Raw genomic sequence first — 22945 nt, forward strand, 5'->3', positions numbered from 1 at the left:
TTAAAATTTTCTAGATTGCAGCATTACATCCAGCAACTTACACCTTAAATTGGATCCCTACCAAATCTATTATTCAGCTCCTTATAAATTATAGACAAGAAAGAAGGCTGATTTAAGTAACTTGATAAAATGGGGACGTTTGCCTATGTGTTTTATCAAACCACTTAGAAATTAGCTAGACCTTAGGTCTAAAAACCATCTCTCTAGAATACATAGAAGGTTTAAAATAGTACAGGCTTTTATCATGAGCAAAAGGGCTAGATAAAAAGCAGAGATTCAATATTCCTGGAAAATCCTCATTAGAATGATCAGCTAGTAATAAAAGACCCTCTAGAAGTAATAGAGGGAATAAATTCATTTGAATTGAAAGATAAAGAATAACAATCAAAATCAATTTTTTCACATTTATAAAAAATAAATTTAAAAAAAAAAGACCAGGAGAACCTCCACCATATGTATCATTATTATGTTCATTTGCAGAAAGAATTAGAAGATCCTACCAATTTAGATGATTTTGATGAATGAATAAATTGAATCATCTAAGGAAAACCAAGTCCAGAGAATTGAGTGATTTGCCAAAAAATAGAAAAACCATAGGTTGTGAATGGGTATTAATGGTGAAATTTATCTGGTGATTCACTAATGGTTTCACTCAACAACAGGGTATGAAGTTACAAGCACTTACTCTCCAATGGCAACATACATATAGGCATCTATTAAAATAAATTTTGCTTTTCGTATTTTATTTCTCAAAGAAATGAATTATAAACTGCTCTTCTTAAGGTTAAATTAAATGAAACAATCCACATGAAACAAGTCAAGGGTTTTATGAAAGTACAAGAAAAAATAAAGCATATAGCAAGGTTCACCAAATAGGTACCAAGGTCCATCCCTATCGGCGATCAGCACAATATGGTATAGGTCTGTACCATATTGTTTTAGGACATAACAACAAGGCCTATTTTCTTTTTGCCAATTCCAAATTGAAGTTGGCAAATGGTTTGCTGACTTCAATTACACTTAATCAGCAAAAACCTGGGCCTATTTATTTTTGCCAATTTTATGAAAATGGAAAAAATATATAAGGATTCCCTATATCAAAATGAAACAAAGAATCCCCTATTCTGAACTTCTGATGAGGGCTTTTGAGCTCTCTATCTCTCTCTCCCACCTTTCTCTCCCTCTTCCTCCCTCCTCTCTTCCTCTCTCTCTCTTTCTCTTCCTCTCTCTCCCTTCATAGGCACAGGTAAGGCTTCTATTCCGAATTGAATGAATGAACTGTGCTGGTAACTGACCAGTCTGATTTGGTATGTTCTGAGGCAGTTGATTCACCATGGTTCAATGATCCATACAATATATATTTAAGAATTCCTTATGTGGTTTAAAACAATCCTCCCATCAATGTTATTTAACATGCTAAAGTTAGAATTTATGGTAAATAGGCTAGAATTAGATCATCATGTATGTTACATGTTAGAAACTATAGGTTTCTTTGGTTTGATTTAAATTGTTGTCCTCTTGTGTTGTATACTACTTTTCTTTAGTCTCATATTGGATAGTTGCAAAGCTTTGCATGTGCTTGTATATTGTCTTGCTCTATCCCTACTTGGTTGATGTTTTATGGGTTTTGGTGTGCTCAACAACACACGCACGCACACGTGCGGCACGGCACAGCCAGTCGGGCAAGCGGCGGCGGGCACGCGGACCATTTAAGATATTCTTTTTTCCAAATTTATTTTTAAATATTACAAACGTGTCGTTTCGCCTTACCCGCTAGAGGCCTTTTCTTTGGTGTTCCTTTTCTTTTTGCGAGCGGACTGAAGTTCTGTCGAGTTCGATGCTTCTCCCACATGTGCATCGAGGAGAAGTCCGAGAAAGAAGGTTGGCATATCTTGGGAGAAGCGTGCTGTGCAGCCCTATGTACTACAAGGGGGCACAAATGTTCTCAAAAGACAGCGACCATACGTGCGCTTCCTCTTTGATCTTGGTAACAGTTACTCTTTCTTTTTGCAGAAATTATCTATCTTGCAGATTTTATTGCCTTCATCAAATTATTTTTCTATCAATTTTAGAGAAGATTCATTGCTTAAGGTCTGCATTTTCATTTTCGTTGATTTAGATATGGCTGATATGGAAGATGTTGCATCTGCGAAACCTAAAAAGTTTAATGGCCAAAACTTTAAGAGGTGGAAGCAACAAACTAAATACTGGTTAACATTATTAAACCTGTTCCAAGTTATTTCTATGGATCCTTCTCCAAAGGAAAATAGGGATGAATTCATAAAATTTCAAGAAAAAGATTTCTTGGGTACAGGGAGAATCTTATCTGCTTTATCTAATAAATTATATGATTTGTATTATGGCATAGAATCTGCTAAGATCTTATGGAATACTCTTGATAACAAGTATGGGAAAGAAAGTAGCGGGATCGAAAGGTATGCACTTGGAAAATATTTGAGGTTTGTCATGATAGATTCTAAGTCTATTATAGAACAAGTGCATGAATTGCAAGGTTTAGCGCATGAGTTGAACCAATGTGACATTGCAATTAGTGAGAAATTTCAAGTTCATACCATAATAGAAAAATTGCTTACCTCCTGGATTCAATTTGCTCAAAGCCTTAATCATAAAATTGAAATACTTTCAATAGAGGAACTCATGAGATCACTTTGAATTGAGGAAAATCACCGCGAGCATGAAAAGGATCTTAAGCCACCTGAACCTACAGAGTCTTTTCCCAAGGCCAATCTAATAGAAGGACACCGAAAGGGCTCTAAACCTCAGCATCAAAATCCATTCAAAAAACATCTTAAGCCAAAGACCAAAATCATCAAGAATGCTAAAGTTCAAGGAGCTTGCTTTGTTTGTGGAAAAGCTGGACATAAGGCTGCTCAGTGCTTCCATAGGAAGGATAATAATCATCGTCCTCAAAATACCAAAGGTGCACAAAAGTCTTAGCCTAAACCATCAAAACCTCAAGCCAACATGATGATAGGTTCATCGTCCTCTTCTGAGAGGTTAGTTAACCTTAACCTAGAATCCCTTTTTGTGTGTCTATCCACTGACTGGTGGTTGGATATAGGAGCATATATTCATCTGTGCACTAATAAGGATGTCTTTTCATTTTACCAGGCCGATTATGGAAGAACCGTGACTATGGGGAATTCTAGTGCTGCAGAAATTGTAGGAAAAGGAAGGGTTAACCTGAAACTCACCTCAGGGAAGATCTTAACTTTGGAGAATGTGCAGCATGTGCCTGGAGTTAGGAAAAATCTTATTAGTAGGTCTCTTCTTATTCAACAAGGTTATAAGTTAGTGTTTGAGTCTAGTAAGGTGATAATCACCTATAAGGGGTCTTTTGTAGGAAAAGGTTATGTATCTGATGGATTATTCAAACTTAATGTATTGAGTTTATGCAATGAAAGATCTTGTGTTTCTCCCAATTATAATACATCTTCAGTTGCATATGCTGTTGAATGTTGTGACTTATGGCATTATATATTAGGACATGTCAACTATAATACATTGAAGAGGATGATGAATCTAGAATTGATTCGAATTCAATTATAATTCGCAATAAGAAATGTGAAATATGTGTAGAAGCTAAGCAGCCTAGAAAGCCTTTCATGCATTTAAAAGAGATAGTGTATTGCTTGAATTGATTCACAGTGATTTATGTGAAATGAATGGTGTTCTAACTAGAGGTAGTAACAGATATTTCATATCTTTTAGGGGGTGTTTGGTTGGAGAGAGTGGGGGTCTAGAATCGGAATCAGAATGCGTGACTCCCATTCCAACCGTTTGGTTGGGAGGAGTCCCATTCCAATTCCGATTCCAGGGTGAAATGGGAATGGCTCAATCTATATAGAACTCAATCCCTACTCTCCTCTATGGATTCAAATTTTCATTCCGATTCCGATTTCGATTCTGATCACGAACCAAATGCTTCGGAGGATTTGGCCATTCCGATTCTGATTTCAAGCCATTCCGATTCCTATTCCCATTTTGATTTCGATTACGAACCAAACACCCCCTTATAGATGATCATAGTAAATATTGTTATGTGTATATTGTTAAAACCAAAGATGAGGCGCTTAACAAATTCATTTCATATAAAACTGAGGTTGAGAATCAATTAGAAGAACAAAAATCAAAATCCTTAGATCTAATAGAGGTGGAGAATATAGATCACATGAGTTTGATAAATTTTGCGAAGATCATGGTATATTTCATGAGATGACTGCTCCTTATGCTCCTCAATCAAATGGGGTAGCAAAAAGAAAAAATAGAACATTCACTGACATGATTAATAGTACGCTTGCATATTTTGGATTACTAGAAAATCTTTGGGGTGAAGCTCTTGTAACTTCTTGTTATATACTTAATAGGATACCCCACAAAGATCTTAATAAAGACTCCATATGAAATTTGGAAAAATAGGAAGCCTAACTTAAAATATTTCAAAGTGTGGGGATGTTTAGTTAAAGTGAATATTTCTCAAAATAAAAAAAGAAAGTTAGGACATAAAACTGTTGATTGCGCTTTTATTGGATATGCATTTCATAGTGCTACATATAGATTTCTTGTAATTAAATCTGAAAGTAGTGAAATAGCTGCTAATACTATTATGGAACGTAGAGATACAATATTTTTTGAAGATGTTTTTCCTTTTAAAAATAAAATTTCAAACAAAGTGAATAATAGTTTCGGAAAAACATCTATTTCAGAAATAGAGAAACTTCAAAGTGAAACTGATTTTCAACCCAGGAGAAGCACTAGACCTAGGAAAGAGAAAAAACCTAGGTGATGAATTTATTACCTTTTTGTCAAAGGGAGATCCTATTTCATTTGATGAAGCAAAGGCTTTTAAAGATGCTTCTTTCTGGAAGGAGGCAATAGATAGTGAAATGCAATCTATTACGTCTAATAAGACATGGGTTCTAACTGATCTCCCATCTGGGTGTAAAGCCATAGGCTGCAAGTGGATTTTCAAAAAAAAAATTAAAGCCTAATGGAACTATTGATAAATATAAAGCTCGGTTAGTAGCCAAAGGGTATAGCCAAAAAGAAGATATTAATTATATTGATCTTTACTCTCCTGTTTCAAATTTCACTTCCATTCATATGCTTGTTGCTTTGGCTTCTATTTATAAACTTGAAGTGCATCAAATGGATGTTAAAACAGTATTTTTAAATGGTAATTTAGAGGAAAAAATATATATGAAGCAACCTAAAGGATTTGTAATGCCAAGATTGGAAAATAAAGGATGCAAATCAATAAAATCCTTATATGGCCTAGAACAAGCACCTAAACAGTGGCATGCTAAATTTGATAATGTAATTATATCTAACGGTTTTCAAGTTAATGATGCTGATAAATGTCTATATAGCAAGGTAAAAGGAATTGAAGTGTAATTTTATGCCTTTATGTTGATGATATATTGATTTTTGGAACTTGTTTAGACATTATTCTTGAAACTAAATCGTTTTTAGCAAGCCAATTTGACATGAAAGATATGGGCCAAGCAGATGTAATTTTAGGCATCAAATTGATTAAAACATCTGAAGGATACATTATGTCTTAGTCTCATTATGTTGAAAAACTATTAAAGAATTATAACTTCCTTGATTGTAAATCAGTTTCAACTCCTTATGACCCTAGTTCAAGATTAAAGAAAAATACTGGTGATAGTATAGGACAATTAAAATATTCTCAAATGATAAGTCTTAATTATTTAGCTAACAAAACAAGACCCGATATTGCCTATGCTGTAGGAGGGCTTAGTAGATATACTAATAATCCAAATCAAGAACACTGGAATGCACTTGAAAGAATTTTTAAATATCTTAAAGGAATTTTGAATTATGGATTACATTATATTGGCTACCCATCAGTTTTAGAAGGCTACACCAATGCAAATTGGATAGCTGACACCGATGAAACCAAATCCACAAGTGGATACTTATTCATGTTAGCACGTGGAGCTATTGATTGGAAGTCATGTAGGCAAAAAATTATTGCAAGATCTACTATGGAGGCTGAATCCATTGTCCTAGATTGAGCAGCGAATCAAGCCACTTGACATAAAGATCTTTTGGGAGGTATACTTTTTGTTCCTCATCCAATTTCAACTGTGCCTATTTATTGTGATAATCAAGCAACAATTGCTGTATATAATCAAGTAAACTTTAATAGTAAAATTAGGCACATTAGAATGAGACAAAAATCCATAAAAGAACTAAGAGATTGTGGGACAATAAGTTATGACTTTCTAAAGTTAGAAAAGAATTTAGCTGATCCTTTCACAAAAGGGTTAGCAAGAAAGCAAATAGTCGATTCATCAAGGGGAATGGGGCTTAAACCCATAATTTAAGCATTCGTCGGTGGCAACCCAACTTCTTTGGATGGAAAAGCCTACCTAGAGGTTCAATGGGTGAAAACAAACCGATTGGAATGCCTGTAGAAGCCCTTATCTTATGCCCCTTCCTCTGGTGAAAGTGCTGGACTGTAATAGTGATAGGATGAGCTATGCTCTTAATAAGACCAAGGCATATATTTATGCAGGGTTAGAGTTACAGGAACCCTTGGAGGTCTTACCCATGTGAGTGTGATTGTGGGGATGCAATCTATGGGAAATGGGACAATCCCTAAAGAACTCATGAGACAAGATACATGCGCAAACCCATCTAGAACTCAATGACAGATGACTATACTGTGTGTGCTTTGGTTTTATGTCTGCACAGGAGAGTTCAAGGTTCAAGACTTCGTTCACTTTGACTCATGTAGATGTGGGCTATTGTCACTAAGAGAAGGTTCAAGTTTGGAAGACACCCTTTTCTGATGCATAATATCAGCTGCTTGAATATTTATTTTGTTATGTAATTTTATCAAAAGTTTAATCAAATGTGGAGTTTGTTAGAAACTATAGGTTTCTTTGGTTTGATTTAAAATTGTCCTCTTGTATTGTATGCTACTTTACTTTTGTCCCATATTGGATGGTTGCAAAGTTTTGCATGTGCTTATATATTGTCTTGCTCTATCCCTACTTGGTCGATGTTTTATAGGTTTTGGTGTGCTCAACAACATATGCACACATGCATGAAGCACGGCATGGCCGTTTGGACGGGCGGCGCGTGCACGAGAGCCGACCTTTTAAGATATTCTTTTTCCCAAATTTATTTTTAAATATTAGAAATGTATTATGTCGCCTTACCTGCCAGAGGCCTTTTTTGCCACCTTATTTAATTGTTACTGGACCATTTGGAATTTGAAGTGTCAAGAGACGCTTCCCTGTCCATTTGACTTCCTAGAGACGTCCAGATGCCTCTTGCCTGCTCAGCCTTCCCACCTCTTCACCTACCCTCCACATCCTATAAAAAGCCTACCCCGATTTCCCCTACAGGCACTCATTTTGTTCCTTCTTCTCCCCTGTCTCTCTGGTTCTTTTCTCTGTTAACTTTGGTGTTCCTTTTCTTTTTGCAAGCAGCTTGAAGTTCTGTCGAGTTCGACGCTTCTCCGGTGTTGCACCGAGGAGAAGTCCGAGAAAGGAGGTTGGCGTATCTTGGGAGAAGCATGCCGTGAAGCCCTGTGCACTACAAGGGGGCACGAATCTTCTCCAAAGACAGCAACCATACGTGCCCTTCCTCTTTGATCTCGGTAACAGTAACTCTTTCTTTTTGCAGGAATTATCTATCTTGCAGATTTTATTGCCTTCATCAAATTATTTTTCTATCAATTACAAACAATGAAAATCATCTTACAATGCTCTTTTCTTCTAGTAGGAAATAATTTAGAGATGACAAGAAAATATTAAATATGGCTAAGCTCTCAATATGAGATAAGAGGCATGAGAGAAGCACATCAGAAAACTCAGGTGCTTTGTGTAAATCAAGGATGATATCGTGATTACATACTTTGGTTGAGAAAGATTTGCAGTTAACCAAGAAATATGGTCCCATTTAAGAACTAAAGTTTTCTCATGCACAAGAAATAGGAAATTTACAGCATGTCATAAAACCGAACTTAAGTTATGTTGTGCACATTGTCAGTAGATATAGTTACCTTGGTGCCTCTCACTGGAAAGTAATTAAAAGAATTTATGCATCAAATGAATTAGAAGCTAAAATTTGCACTTCAATCTAATGAGCTTAAGATAAAACACTATTCATATGTTCTTCTTCATCAAGTTGCGGAGAGAAATTAATCATACATATAATACATTTGATCCATCAAGGAGATAATTCCACAAAAATATGTCATAGTAACTGGCGACAATCCACATCGTACCAATTGCGGGTCATGGAAAATTTTGGTGATATGAACAAGAATTCTCGTAATTATTGGCCTTGGGGTGCATTCAATTACAACCGGAACTTAATAATAGATTTCCATTGTTTAAGTATAACATGACTCTTGTAACGAAGAGAAACCAAAATCAAATGCTGCCAACTTGGTAAATGTGCTGCGACGGGGAATAGGTGGAAGAGATGGGCGTACCTTCGCTGTCTTAAGGAGCTCCCAGATCGAACTGATGGCCGTCGTCGTGTCCAGCGGCGGCGAAAAGGAGGAAGAGAAGCGAAGAAGACAGGCGAAAAGCGGGCGGTGTGACTTTTAGAAGAGTAGCAGAAGAGAAGGCGGATCATTGGTAGTGGGCTGGGAACTGGGGACCCACATATTTGCTCTTTAATTGAAACCGGCCTTGAGCTGGAGACCAGGGCAAATGTTGGAGCGTATGCACGGTGGATATCGCGCAATCAAGAATGTGGCGTGTTATCCACCGTGGGATTTGGCAGGGTTCGTTGGACCTGGTCCAAGTAATAATTAGAGCTTGGGCTGGGTCGAGTACTGAAAAGCCTCTTGTATCAGTTGGCCGGGCGCAAGTATCCAATAACGATAACCAAAATAAAAATAAATAAATAAAGTAGAAGAAGAGAAAAGCAAAAAATAGCAGAAGGAATAATGGAAGAAAGAAAGAAAGACGGGAGGTTGGGAGGGAGACGGGGATTTTGGTTCAAATTATAAAATCAAATATAATTTATTTTATTGGTTGGATTGGTTCAAATTAAGATTCTCCATCTTGATAGTAAATTTCATATCCGTATCATTTTATTATATAATCAGTATATAGTATAGTACCAGATGACAAGATATATAAAATATTGATATGATATGTGATTGTATATCAATTTAGTAATAATGATCAGTACATTCAGTATGATATGGTATTAGGTATTACAGCAAATTTTAATTCCAATTTCTAAGCTGAATTTATTAGCATCTGAAATTTATGAGCTTATATCCAATTTTTTTAAAAAAAATAAAACATATTTTCATCCTATTTTATTTTTATTTTCATAATTTTGGACTTCTTTTATTTACATAATTGAATTTTTCAGACACTTTTTCTTTGACCAGCAGGATAAACTCTAGCATTCGACATCCAACCTTTGTCCACATCCATTTAATCTTATTTTTAGTGTTATGTACATATTCGATATACGGATGGATTAATATGTCCAAGATGGCCAACAACACAAGCGGCCAGAAGATTTTTAAATTTATCCACTTTTGCGAAAATGAGTAAGTAAATAAAAATGGCTCTGGTTAGTAGAAACCAAAAAAAAAGATAGAAAATGCAAAATCTCTTCTTTTGTTGAAAAAAATATGTAGTCTCGCCTAATTGGGTGCAAGAAAGCAGGTTAGCCATGCTGGGATAAGAGTTTTTCACTATATGTTAGATTTGGTATGTAGATGCTACCAAACATATGGTGAGATATATGGTTAGCCTGGAGATATATGCTGCGCTTGTTTATTAAGCCAGTGCAGACACACTGAATAGATTCCAAATCGATCAAACTTATACTCTAAACTGCTCGGAGGAGCTCTCTTAAAGAAAGAAGAGAAGCTCGATGGAGCTCGCTTGTGTCTTTGGTACAATTGCTCCTCTAGCATTGCAAGGCCTGAACTTGACAAGGTCTTGGCTACAATTGGCCTTCTGTAGCTTTGCAATTCCAAATCCAACGAGGTTAAAAATGTTGTCCAGATGGAAGCCCAAAAGCCAATTATGCAATTTATAAATTACAACCAAGTCTAGTGAATGGTGGTATGAATTCTAGTAAAATCCAGGATCAGGGTCTAATCGACCCAATTGCATTTTGGGGGGGCCAAACATGGATCTATAAATAATTATACGCACAAGCTTTCTTAAATTGTGCAGTGATTTGATCTATTGTTATCTCATAGTTTCTCCCAATTAACTGAAAAGCTTCCGATTTCAAACAATCTTTGCCGCTCTAGCTAATAGCTATTAACTTAGGTGGTGAACACCCCACTCCTACACGCTTGCCCTTGCTAACCTTGAAGCCAAAAAATAATAGATGTTCGAAGGAAAGCTACATTGGAAGAGTTTGGGAACGTAATTCATAAATCATGTCTTACTTTTTATATAATTTTAAAAAAAAAATTTATTGAGATATTTCTTGATATTTCTTTGACTTATTTTCTTATGAATAAATAAAATTAATGTTACTCAAGATTATTAAATCAAAGCACAATCGGTGGAACTTGTCCATGTTAGATGTGTGATCTGGAAAGTCAATTGTTGACTGACACATTATAATTTTTCAGGATATAAGTTTGTACTTGATTTATTAAAATTAAAATTATGGGCAATATTTCTATTCTAGAGTAATGTGTCCTAGAATCGTATATGGAGTTAATGGTTAATGGCATATATTCTCAAGAGTTAAGGATTTAAAACATGCATCATTATACATTAATTCCTAAATGCTCCCAGTCAATGATCATCACGGAGATGGTGATGGATCCAAGTAGACTGGTGCATGGATCGCTTCTCTTTTGGATAGACGGATCTTGAGTCTATAGTGTGCAGACACTGAAGTGAGAGTGCAGGTGGTTGTTAGAGAACAACGGTACTCAGAATGATCAAAAATAAGAAGTCATATGGATACCTACTCACTCGTCAGTGACTTCTCGATATTATAATTGTGTGAGTAATTTTTTGACCTACGGTGTCTTGACTATTCACAATGAAATTGCTGTAGTTTGACTATATATAAACATAGTCCCTAGCCATATGAGTCTTTGTAGTGAATGTTGGATGCAGTAGGTTCACCATAGGAGTAGGAGTACACGTATAGGAGATCTATCGATCTTGGTAGTTGAGGAGCAGTCTTATACGATCTAAGAGGCCGAGTCCATAAGTCTGTGACCACAGCAGCGTAATTATGAAAAAGAATTTCTATGAGATTTATGATTGGACTCGAGCTGATTACGTCTAGCATATGACGGATGCTTAGGGTTTGACGAGCTTCCATGATCTGCATCCTGTCGAAACTCTCGATAGAGAAATTTGATCACACAATAACTATACCTAGGGATTCATCTTTCTGTCATGTGGGGTTGCCATTATATACTGTTAGGCATCACTGATGGATCGTGAGAATTCATTAGGATAGTTTTTGGAACAACAATCCTTGATGGGGTGAGTTGAAATTGTTTCAGCCCATCGAAAAGAGTTTCGATAATATGGTGATGAAGATCATGGTATATCTCACTATCAGATAGAATAAAATCTGAAGAGTCACTTACAAAAGGAGCTCGTCCTGATCAATAGCTTGGATCAGATTAAATTATCAATTAGATTGATGATTTGGATCAATTTGTAAAGAGTTACAAATTTGAAAACTGCTAATTATTAGTATAAGAGATTTTATTGTAAATATTATAATTTAATTAGGTCTGATTAAATTATAGATCAAGCCTTAATTAATTTAAATCAGATTTAATTTAATTAACTTTGACTTAATTTAAGGCTAATTAGGTTTAATTATTTAAGTAGGACTTGGATTATAATCCTGATTAGATCAGGGTTTATAGCCTTTTTTTAATTTGATTCGAATCGAACTCGAATCAAACCCAATTTAAAATCCAACTTAGTTGGAAAGCCAAAGTCTATTTTTTTGGGGACTCTCTCTCTGATTTCACAGAAAAAGAGAGAGGGCGTGCATCTTTACGTGCGCCCTTGTTTGCGTGAAAAGAAAGGAGGCTCCAACTACCTTATCTGAGAGTCTTTCTCTTCGTGGATTTTATCCTATTTGAATTTGAATCAAATAGGGGTTATCCTAATCTGGTAAGGACATGAGAATTGAGATTTTTGTGTAATAAAAATCTGATGAAAAAGGGAGGACATGCGTTTGTGTGCATGAAATAAAAAAAAGGGGATGCCAATAGTTGGCGCCTCTTATCACTTGGTCTTCCTTTCCTGTTTTGATCTTTCTTTCCCATTTGAATTTAATTCAAACTAGAAAAGGGATCATATTTGATAAGGAAGGGGTTGAGCTAATTTTTGTGCGACAAATATTAAGAGAAAATATAATTGGCGTGTGAAAATTTTTTTGTGGTGAATTCTGGCTACCACAAGCCATGTTTCTCATTGCCCTTCCCTCCTTCCTTCCATGTCATACCACTTCTATATCCTCTAGATCAGACCTGATAGGAGAGTTAAGAGAGAGAAAGAGAAGAAGAAATATTCTTCTTCGAGAAAGAGAAGAAGAAAGATTCTTCTTCTCTTCTTGGTGATCTAGATCTGATCTGATTAGATCAACATGATGAGATCATGCTGTATCTCTGTTCTTCAAGGTGTTGAAAAACGAATCCAGATCCAAGCAAAGGAGTGAGGTCTGTATGGTGCTAGCACTCCAATGGCCTCGATGCTCCAATCAGATCAACTCCATGTGGATACTAGCAGAAACTGGGCACTTGCGTGGCTACATCAAAAATTTCGAGTATCCGTAGGATCCGATAGGAAGATTAAAAAGCGATTAAGGTAATTGATCTTTCCTTTTTCTTTATTTCTATTTTTTAGATCTGAATACTTTTCATACATGTCTAAACTAGATCCTTAGATGATATTAGGATTAGATCTTTTGTAAACCATAAATTAAAATTATTTTAATTTATGCTTTCGTTGTCCTGTTTTCATGAGATAAAAATTCCAGCATGCCGATCACTTAGATTTTCTTCAAGTGGTATCAGAGTCACATCGTTTTTACATACATGAAAAGTTAATTTTCTATTTTAGATCTGGAAAATCAGATTATAAAATTAGATTAGATCTAATTAATAATACATGAGATGTATTGGATATTAACAATGCATGAGATGTATGGGATCCTATTTTTGCATGCGATGCATAGATCTGAAAATCATCATTGCAATCTCTTTTATATGAAACATGAGACATTTAGATTTGATATACATGTGATGTATGATGTATGATTTTGATTAAATCATATTTATGTTAGATATTTTAATTAATGGCTGTAAATTAGATTTATTATATAAGTCATAGTCTTTAAGATTAATCTAGAATCATCCTGACATAAGATTGTCCTGACATAACTTGTGTTATGCCGTATGATTGTCTTAGGATGAGACTAGATCGACTGTTAATTAAAATTAAAATTATCTGATCCATAAAATAATTTAATCACACATAAATCAAATTGGTAATTGGATCGATTTTCATGAAATGGGTAGCGATTCAACCAACCGAGTCAACTCAATTTTTATTTGAATCGACTCGAGATCCTAGTGAGCTGACTCGATTTACTGATGAGCTAACTCGATTATGCAGGCTGAGGCTATAGAATTTCTATTCATCACAGATGAGTTGACTTGAGTCCAAGGTGAGTCGATTAATTTTATAGACAAAATGTTGTATGAGATACAATCTAATGTAGTTTAGATCTAAAATTATTTGAACATTTAAACTAAACCCATGATCATAATGCACTTAATTGAGAATTAAGATATGAATTATAAAAGATCTAATATTGAGAATTTAAGATCTAAAATTTATTGTATAAAATATAGGGTTTTGGGTATGGACTGAATAAATTAGGTCTAGTGATTGACTATAATTAAGTTCTTTGATTAGATCAGGTTAGAATCCTTATCGATTTGAGCAATTGATCGAATCTGATCAATTATTGATCAGAATTAGACCAAAGAGGCTCAAAATCGAGTTTATTTATAGTCGGTCGCATCGAGTCATATTTTGATGTAAATTGATTGATTCAAGATCGAATTTGGCTCAGTATTTTGGATCCAGATCAATAGGCTAACCTGATCGATTCTAATCAACAAATTTAGTGTCTAAGATAAGTATTTAGATGGTGGTTATTTAATTGATTCTATTGTCTGACCTAACCAATTTGTTGGTGTCTAAGAAAAGTAACGGGGGGACCCCACTCATCTGAACTTATCTGGCCATTTTGAGAGATTATGTTTTGTATTAGGTTACTTGTTGACTCGAGTTCACCCATGCCGACTAGGTTGGATCAGACATAAGATGTGCTGACCTGACTAAGCTTGATCAGACATAAGATATGCTAACTTAAACTTGGTTAGTCAAATATGAGATGTGCTGATCTGAACTAGACCAATCATTTATATAAGACGTATGTGACTATGTAGAAGAGACCTAAATAAAATCTCCTTAATAATATTAAGTCGAGGGATCTTACATCATTGTAGAGTGTTATGTCCTCTTCAATATTGATTGTTCTTGATTGGATACAGTGGTTCAGTTGCATTAGAAGAGAAGCAATCACTCTACTGTTGTGGGGTGAAGATAGGGTTGGGCCCAAGATATGTCAGGTGAGGGTTTAATGACAGGTTCACTCACGCTAAAGGAGATTTTGCATTTTCTATCTTTTTTTTTGGTTTCTACTAACCAGAGCCATTTTTATTTACTTACTCATTTTCGCAAAAGTGGATAAATTTAAAAATCTTCTGGCCGCTTGTGTTGTTGGCCATCTTGGACATATTAATCCATCCGTATATCGAATATGTACATAACACTAAAAATAAGATTAAATGGATGTGGACAAAGGTTGGATGTCGAATGCTAGAGTTTATCCCGCTGGTCAAAGAAAAAGTGTCTGAAAAATTCAATTATGTAAATAAAAGAAGTCCAAAATTATGAAAATAAAAATAAAATAGGTTGAAAATATGTTTTATTTTTTTAAAAAAAGTTGGATATAAGCTCATAAATTTTAGATGCTAATAAATTCAGCTTAGAAATTGGAACTAAAATTTGCTGTAATACCTAATACCATATCATACTGAATGTACCGATCATTATTACTAAATTGATATACAATCACATATCATATCAATATTTCATATATCTTGTCATCTGGTACTATACTATATATCAATTATATAATAAAATGATACGGATACGAAATTTACTATCAAGATGGCGAATTTTAATTTGAACCAATCCAACCAATAAAATGAATTATATTTGATTTTATAATTTGAACCAAAATCCCCGTCTCCCTCCCAACCTCCCGTCTTTCTTTCTTTCTTCCATTATTCCTTCTGCTATTATTTGCTTCTCTCTTCTTCTACTTTATTTATTTATTTTTATTTTGGTTATCGTTATTGGATACTTGCGCCCGGCCAACTGATACAAGAGGCTTTTCAGTACTCGACCCAGCCCAAGCTCTAATTATTAAATGGACCAGGTCCAACGAACCCTGCCAAATCCCACGGTGGATAACACGCCACATTCTTGATTGCGCGATATCCACCGTGCATACGCTCCAACATTTGCCCTGGTCTCCAGCTCAAGGCCGGTTTCAATTAAAGAGCAAATATGTGGGTCCCCAGGTCCCAGCCCACTACCAATGATCCGCCTTCTCTTCTGCTACTCTTCTAAAAGTCACACCGCCCGCTTTTCGCCAGTCTTCTTCGCTTCTCTTCCTCCTTTTCGCCGCCGCTGGACACGACGACGGCCATCAGTTCGATCTGGGAGCTCCTTAAGACAGCGAAGGTACGCCCATCTCTTCCACCTATTCCCCGTCGCAGCACATTTACCAAGTTGGCAGCATTTGATTTTGGTTTCTCTTCGTTACAAGAGTCATGTTATACTTAAACAATGGAAATCTATTATTAAGTTCCGGTTGTAATTGAATGCACCCCAAGGCCAATAATTACGAGAATTCTTGTTCATATCACCAAAATTTTCCATGACCCGCAATTGGTACGATGTGGATTGTCGCCAGTTACTATGACATATTTTTGTGGAATTATCTCCTTGATGGATCAAATGTATTATATGTATGATTAATTTCTCTCCGCAACTTGATGAAGAAGAACATATGAATAGTGTTTTATCTTAAGCTCATTAGATTGAAGTGCAAATTTTAGCTTCTAATTCATTTGATGCATAAATTCTTTTAATTACTTTCCAGTGAGAGGCACCAAGGTAACTATATCTACTGACAATGTGCACAACATAACTTAAGTTCGGTTTTATGACATGCTGTAAATTTCCTATTTCTTGTGCATGAGAAAACTTTAGTTCTTAAATGGGACCATATTTCTTGGTTAACTGCAAATCTTTCTCAACCAAAGTATGTAATCACGATATCATCCTTGATTTACACAAAGCACCTGAGTTTTCTGATGTGCTTCTCTCATGCCTCTTATCTCATATTGAGAGCTTAGCCATATTTAATATTTTCTTGTCATCTCTAAATTATTTCCTACTAGAAGAAAAGAGCATTGTAAGATGATTTTCATTGTTTGTAATTGATAGAAAAATAATTTGATGAAGGCAATAAAATCTGCAAGATAGATAATTCCTGCAAAAAGAAAGAGTTACTGTTACCGAGATCAAAGAGGAAGGGCACGTATGGTTGCTGTCTTTGGAGAAGATTAGTGCCCCCTTGTAGTGCACAGGGCTTCACGGCATGCTTCTCCCAAGATACGCCAACCTCCTTTCTCGGACTTCTCCTCGGTGCAACACCGGAGAAGCGTCGAACTCGACAGAACTTCAAGCTGCTTGCAAAAAGAAAAGGAACACCAAAGTTAAGAGAAAAGAACCAGAGAGACAGGGGAGAAGAAGGAACAAAATGAGTGCCTGTAGGGGAAATCGGGGTAGGCTTTTTATAGGATGTGGAGGGTAGGCGAAGAGGTGGGAAGGCTGAGCAGGCAAGAGGCGTCTGGACGTCTCTAGGAAGTCAAATGGACAGGGAAGCGTCTCTTGACACTTCAAATTCCAAATGGTCCAGTAACAATTAAATAAGGTGGCAAAAAAGGCCTCTGGCAGGTAAGGCGACATAATACATTTCTAATATTTAAAAATAAATTTGGGAAAAAGAATATCTTAAAAGGTCGGCTCTCGTGCACGTGCCGCCCGTCCAAACGGCCATGCCGTGCTGCATGCATGTGTGCATATGTTGTTGAGCACACCAAAACCTATAAAACATCGACCAAGTAGGGATAGAGCAAGACAATATATAAGCACATGCAAAGCTTTGCAACCATCCAATATGGGACAAAAGTAAAGTAGCATACAATACAAGAGGACAATTTTAAATCAAGCCAAAGAAACCTATAGTTTCTAACAAACCCCACATTTGATTAAACTTTTGATAAAATTACATAACAAAAGAAATATTCAAGCAGCTGATATTATGCATCAGAAAAGGGTGTCTTCCAAACTTGAACCTTCTCTTAGTGACAATAGCCCACATCGACATGAGTCAAAGTGAACGAAGTCTTGAACCTTGAACTCTCCTGTGCAGACATAAAACCAAAGCACACACAGTATAGTCATCTGTCATTGAGTTCTAGATGGGTTTGCGCATGTATCTTGTCTCATGACTTCTTTAGGGATTGTCCCATTTCCCATAGATTGCATCCCCACAATCACACTCACATGGGTAAGACCTCCAAGGGTTCCTGTAACTCTAACCCTGCATAAATATATGCCTTGGTCTTATTAAGAGCATAGCTCATCCTATCACTATTACAGTCCAGCACTTTCACCAGAGGAAGGGGCATAAGATAAGGGCTTCTACAGGCATTCCAATCGGTTTGTTTTCACCCATTGAACCTCTAGGTAGGCTTTTCCATCCAAAGAAGTTGGGTTGCCACCGACGAATGCTTAAATTATGGGTTTAAGCCCCATTCCCCTTGATGAATCGACTACTTGCTTTCTTGCTAACCCTTTTGTGAAAGGATCAGCTAAATTCTTTTCTAACTTTAGAAAGTCATAACTTATTGTCCCACAATCTCTTAGTTTTTTTATGGATTTTTGTCTCATTCTAATGTGCCTAATTTTACTATTAAAGTTTACTTGATTATATACAGCAATTGTTGCTTGATTATCACAATAAATAGGCACAGTTGAAATTGGATGAGGAACAAAAAGTATACCTCCCAAAAGATCTTTATGTCAAGTGGCTTGATTCGCTGCTGAATCTAGGACAATAGATTCAGCCTCCATAGTAGATCTTGCAATAATTTTTTGCCTACACGACTTCCAATCAATAGCTCCACGTGCTAACATGAATAAGTATCCACGTGGATTTGGTTTCATCGGTGTCAGCTATCCAATTTGCATTGGTGTAGCCTTCTAAAACTGATGGGTAGCCAATATAATGTAATCCATAATTCAAAATTCCTTTAAGATATTTAAAAATTCTTTCAAGTGCATTCCAGTGTTCTTGATTTGGATTATTAGTATATCTACTAAGCCCTCCTACAGCATAGGCAATATTGGGTCTTGTTTTGTTAGCTAAATAATTAAGACTTATCATTTGAGAATATTTTAATTGTCCTATACTATCACCAGTATTTTTCTTTAATCTTGAACTAGGGTCATAAGGAGTTGAAACTGATTTACAATCAAGGAAGTTATAATTCTTTAATAGTTTTTCAACATAATGAGACTAAGACATAATGTATCCTTCAGATGTTTTAATCAATTTGATGCCTAAAATTACATCTGCTTGGCCCATATCTTTCATGTCAAATTGGCTTGCTAAAAACGATTTAGTTTCAAGAATAATGTCTAAACAAGTTCCAAAAATCAATATATCATCAACATAAAGGCATAAAATTACACTTCAATTCCTTTTACCTTGCTATATAGACATTTATCAGCATCATTAACTTGAAAACCGTTAGATATAATTACATTATCAAATTTAGCATGCCACTGTTTAGGTGCTTGTTCTAGGCCATATAAGGATTTTATTGATTTGCATCCTTTATTTTCCAATCTTGGCATTACAAATCCTTTAGGTTGCTTCATATATATTTTTTCCTCTAAATTACCATTTAAAAATACTGTTTTAACATCCATTTGATGCACTTCAAGTTTATAAATAGAAGCCAAAGCAACAAGCATATGAATGGAAGTGAAATTTGAAACAGGAGAGTAAAGATCAATATAATTAATATCTTCTTTTTGGCTATACCCTTTGGCTACTAACCGAGCTTTATATTTATCAATAGTTCCATTAGGCTTTAATTTTTTTTTTGAAAATCCACTTGCAGCCTATGGCTTTACACCCAGATGGGAGATCAGTTAGAACCCATGTCTTATTAGATGTAATAGATTGCATTTCACTATCTATTGCCTCCTTCCAGAAAGAAGCATCTTTAAAAGCCTTTGCTTCATCAAATGAAATAGGATCTCCCTTTGACAAAAAGGTAATAAATTCATCACCTAGGTTTTTTCTCTTTCCTAGGTCTAGTGCTTCTCCTGGGTTGAAATTCAGTTTCACTTTGAAGTTTCTCTATTTCTGAAATAGATGTTTTTCCGAAACTATTATTCACTTTGTTTGAAATTTTATTTTTAAAAGGAAAAACATCTTCAAAAAATATTGTATCTCTACGTTCCATAATAGTATTAGCAGCTATTTCACTAAATTATAACTTCCCACATATGATGTCATAATTTTTTTTCATAGGATATCATAATTTTGATAGGGATATTTTTGTCATTGAAAAATTTTTATAAAATTTTTTAATGATGAAAATATCTTTTTTTCTTTATGAAATTTTGTGAAAAAATTATGACAACTTGTGTAAAAAGTCATAATTTTAATGTAGGATATCATAATATCGGTACAAGATATCATAATTTTTTCAGAAGAGAAGGCAATTTTTGTCATTCAAAATTTGAAACGAAAAAATAGAATTGTGGATATAAAATATGTGTTGAAAAGTGGTAGCTATGTGATCCAATCAGACAAGTCGGTGCACTCTATGTCTAATTTTCTACACTGCAGGTGGTGTACAAAAAAATTTTCTTATTTTCATATATTGTTATTTGGAAAGAAAGATGTAGAAGTAAAAGACAAATTAGAATGATTTTAGTTTAAAATAAGATATTATGTATCATTTATTTATGTTATAGGAGAGTGTTCAATTATTGGCTCGTCCATTTATTTATGAAGCAATAATATGAAAAATTAAACTTAAAACGGATTGCGTCCCGAAGTCCGAAAATTTAGGCAAGGCTATACAAACACCTGTCTATCATTTGAGTTATGCAATTAAACTATCTTGACTATCTATATATGATGTATTTAGCTAAAATTTATCCAATATGGGACTATTTTTCATCCTCTCTCGCATATGAAACCTGAAGGATAGAACCTAGAGTGAGGGGCAATGCATAGACTAGTAAGTAGGAACATGGAGATATTTGTAGGCAAGAAGGATCATGGGCTCTAATACCATATTAAGATCCAATTCAAAGACTTAAACTAGTAGGTGGATGAATGTATGAGTATATAAACATCATTAAAGTTCTTAATCTATCCAATGTGGGACTTTTTCACAACAAGATTCTGATTTCATTGATAGGCAACATGAATTGTAGATTAGATTATATCACAAATTCATAGAGATAAGGTCACCCTTGATTTATCAAAAATTTGGTAGCTCCAATTTTTAACTTTTGCTTGACACTACTCAACTATCTCTCTTCTCAGTTCCTTGACATCTTCCCCACTTTCGACAAGATTGATGATCGGAACATCCCCTACTCCTCAATCAACACCACTAAAAACATCAACATCCACCCTATAGAGGTTTCCAATCCCATATGGTATCCACTTGATAAGGCGATTGCTAGAGAAGGACACCTATATAAAGTACCCAAATGATCAACGGTAGCACACCAATGAGCTTATTTCCTAATAGGTTGAGCCCGTGATGGTCTTGCATCTCTAGCTTAATTTCGATAGAACTTTCCCTGTAGAACCATTGTTAGCAAGAGATGGGTGGTTTCAATTGGTGAAGCAACAGATAAATTTTCAAGGCTATTAGAAACCACTATCTCTTTGCCACCATCGATTCCCCACACCTCATCCTCATCAATCCTCCACTCTCTTTGCCATCCTCCCCCAATATCTCCAACCCACCATGGGAAGCCACTAATATTTTCCGAATCCCTAGTGAACTTTCAAAGTTCCAAATCAACAATATCTAATACCTATATTCCACAACATATATCTTCACAGAGCAAAGAGGCAAAAAATTAGATTTAAACTAGACTGAATTTCTTGAAAATCCATCCTAGCAACAAAGATGGAAGTAATCGATGATGATGGAAGAGAGTGGAAGATGGTGAAAGGGCTGCTCGAAAATCTTGACCGAAACATCAAATTGGTTAGAGTGGAGTAATCCAAACATCATGGAAATGGTCTACCTTATAGAGGCTTCAGGATGATCTAAAAGGATTATCAAATTCAATGTAGACCATTTTAGCTAGTATGGATAGGGTTATACAAGATTCAAAAAAGAGATCCATCACATTGAAAAGCTGAATCATTAATCAAACTTTTGAAGGCTATAATTTGATCATATAATATCTGATCAAGATGATCCATTTTTAAAATTGAGTAACCTTTATAGATATACGATATGACACCCCCCAAAAGATAGCCATGTCTCTAGTGATCATGTCTAAATTCTACAATTTGGATCCTAAAATAGATCGATCAAATTAAATATTTTTTTAAATATTTTGACCAAACATATGTTTTAATATGAAAAGAATCGGATGAAGCAATAGAAGGCAAAATTGGTATAAAAGTTGAGATCTACCTCATATAGAATTTTAGCTGGTTTGAATTTATTTTTATTAGTCATATTTATTTAGAAAAAATAAGTTCTATTAGAACTAGAGAGAAATTTGACTCGAATTGTATAAGAATGGATCTCACATTATATAGATAGAGGCTACATATACCTCGGTTTTATCATCATAAATGAAATAAAAGGGGATGTAAACCCTACTTCCATTTTTTTTTTCATTTTTTTCTTTTTTTTTTTTTGAGAGATTCAAATTGAGTGGGTTGAGAAATTTTTTTTTCTATCCAATAAGATTAAGTTGATATTAGAGCTTCAATTTTCTATATCTGTGAAGGCTTTAGTTTATAGTCCAAACATGCAATCAATACAAATAAATAAGGGAAAAGCTATTCATGCTTTAAGTACATCAAAAAATAGAGCCAAATATGATCGCTAGTTCTACTTCGATGGATATGATGAGACAAAAGGATGTATCATACAACCAAAAAATAAGATTGCCCAACTCATCAAAATTGTGTCTCAATAGGTGACACTTTCAATATAAGCATTAGCAGCTCTTATAGTAAAGCTGTCTTTTATGTTTATAGATAAATATCTACCAACTAGCAAGAAAAATCAAGGGTAGAAACTATCTCTAAGGAAAGTCAAGTTGTTTAGTTATGAAATAAGGAAGCAAACATTTTTTCCACCTATAGTTCTAATTTAGCAAGAACTTAATTTCCTAAATAGAGAAAACCTGATCTAGAAAGATCATCGAATTCGATATAGACCACTTTAACTGCTACAGATAGAAATGTACAGTGTTCAACAATAAGATCCATTATATTAAAAAGTCATATTATTAACCAAACTTTTGAAAGTCATAACTTGATCATACGATATCTAATCAAGATAATCTTTTTTTTGAAATTCAATAACTTTTCAAGATATATGATATAGCACCATCCCCTAAGAGGTGCCTCGTCCTTAGTGATTAGGCCTAAATTACATTTTTGGGCCTTGAAATGGATT

At 35.0% G+C, this 22945-nt stretch overlaps 1 protein-coding gene and 1 long non-coding RNA gene across 2 annotated transcripts in view; one reads left to right on the forward strand and one right to left on the reverse strand.

The window, feature by feature from the left end:
• Positions 1-8633, reverse strand: part of LOC140854081 (uncharacterized) — a 60899-nt gene extending 52266 nt beyond the window's left edge. Inside the window, exon 1 of the long non-coding RNA XR_012137212.1 lies at positions 8498-8633. This is a non-coding gene — a long non-coding RNA (uncharacterized lncRNA). The remainder of the gene's footprint in view (positions 1-8497) is intronic.
• Positions 7431-22945, forward strand: part of LOC105057965 (nucleobase-ascorbate transporter LPE1) — a 31697-nt gene continuing 16182 nt past the window's right edge. Inside the window, exon 1 of the mRNA XM_073249493.1 lies at positions 7431-7657. The gene's annotated coding sequence lies outside the window, so the exon portion shown is untranslated. The remainder of the gene's footprint in view (positions 7658-22945) is intronic.

This window comes from Elaeis guineensis, chromosome 15, assembly GCF_000442705.2.
Source record: "Elaeis guineensis isolate ETL-2024a chromosome 15, EG11, whole genome shotgun sequence".
NCBI lineage: Eukaryota > Viridiplantae > Streptophyta > Magnoliopsida > Arecales > Arecaceae > Elaeis > Elaeis guineensis.